At 45.1% G+C, this 1,398-nt stretch overlaps 1 protein-coding gene across 1 annotated transcript in view; it reads left to right on the plus strand.

Annotated features, from left to right (window-relative positions):
• The window catches only part of CFAP99 (cilia and flagella associated protein 99), a 40,414-nt gene that overhangs the window by 892 nt on the left and 38,124 nt on the right, over positions 1 to 1,398 (plus strand). The window lies entirely within an intron of this gene.

A 1,398-nucleotide genomic window follows, 5' to 3' on the forward strand; every position in this document is an offset into this window, starting at 1 on the left:
TCGGCGCCCCCCTTCTCGCGGCTGCTGGGCGGCAGAGAACCGGAGCGGCGGCGGCCCGACTGGCCGATCGGCCGAGTGAGAGAGCCACGAGGCCGCAGGCAGCCTGCCCCTGATCCCGCTGCCCTTAATTTCGTTCCTGCAATGTGCTGAACTAACGAACTAACGACACCAATCTTTTAAACAAAAAAAAAAAGAGGAGGTGGGCTAATGGGCGTGGAAAAAGTGGGGAGGGGGGAGGGGGGAGGGCTCAATCACCGCGAAGCAAACGGAAAATCCTGGGATTTGAGGATTTCAACTGCTGCGGAGCAAATGGGGGAAGCACCGGGCCAAAAGGAAGCATCGAAACAAATGGTGTGAAACCGACGAGATGCTCCGGAGGAAAGAGAGATACTCTTTTTTAAATGAAAGTTGGGAATTCAGAGAATCTGCTCAGCCTACTGTTACAGCACTGTAGTGATATATTGATATTTTGGTGTCTTAAAAAAGAAAAAGCAAAGCCACTCATCTTAAGGGGGGGGGAGGAGAAGTAGTGGTTTGACCATGACAGAACAGTCATCAAAAAGTAGACTTCAGTGTTTTAATAGCCAGACATGCTGGCCGTCCTTCCTATTGTGATTCTATGAGAGAGTTTCTGTCCAAATAATATACTTCCTTTTGTTTATTACAAAATGTGTTTTCTACCTTCAACGTCTATATTTCCTTATCTCCCAGGTGGCAAAAATTAAAGACACATGTAGTTTGAAAGCGCAGGGTGCAGCAGTTTGCAACTCTTTCTCAAGTATTGGGTATACTTGTATACCAAGTATTGGGTATCCTGGCCCCACTGCTGGACCTCCTGGTGGCTCCTGGTATTTTTGGCCACTGTGTGACCCAGAGTGTTGGACTGGATGGGCCATTGGCCTGATCCAACATGGGCTTCTCTTATGTTCTTATATTTGCCATTTTTCTTTTAGGAAATGAATATATTTATATTTTAAATTCCACAAATAATGAAGAATAGTACAACTTTATATGCTAGCTAAGTTAGAAATGGGAGCTATTGTGGGTAAATCGCTAACTTAAATCAGGTGGGTAGTCTTGTTAGTCTGAAGCAGGAGAACAAAATTTCAGCCCAGTGGCACCTTTGAGACCAACAGAGTTTTATTTAAGGTATGCATATCTAGTTATGCAACCGCCAAGCACCCCTTAAATAAAACTTTGTTGGTCTCAAAGGTGCCATTGGACTCAAAACTTTGTTCTTGTGTTAGGGTTAGCTATCAGCAGGCTTGATAGGAAAGTAAGTATTGCATATATCTCGGTTTCCCCCCAAATGTCCATGCTTAAGTAGTCCTGTGTCGTCGTCGTCCCCCCCCCCGGTGGCTTCAAAATTTCCAGAAATTTTATATCTCTTCTCCCACT

The sequence above is a fragment of the Gekko japonicus genome, unplaced genomic scaffold, assembly GCF_001447785.1.
Source record: "Gekko japonicus isolate JY-2015 unplaced genomic scaffold, Gekko_japonicus_V1.1 scaffold4343, whole genome shotgun sequence".
Lineage (NCBI taxonomy): Eukaryota > Metazoa > Chordata > Lepidosauria > Squamata > Gekkonidae > Gekko > Gekko japonicus.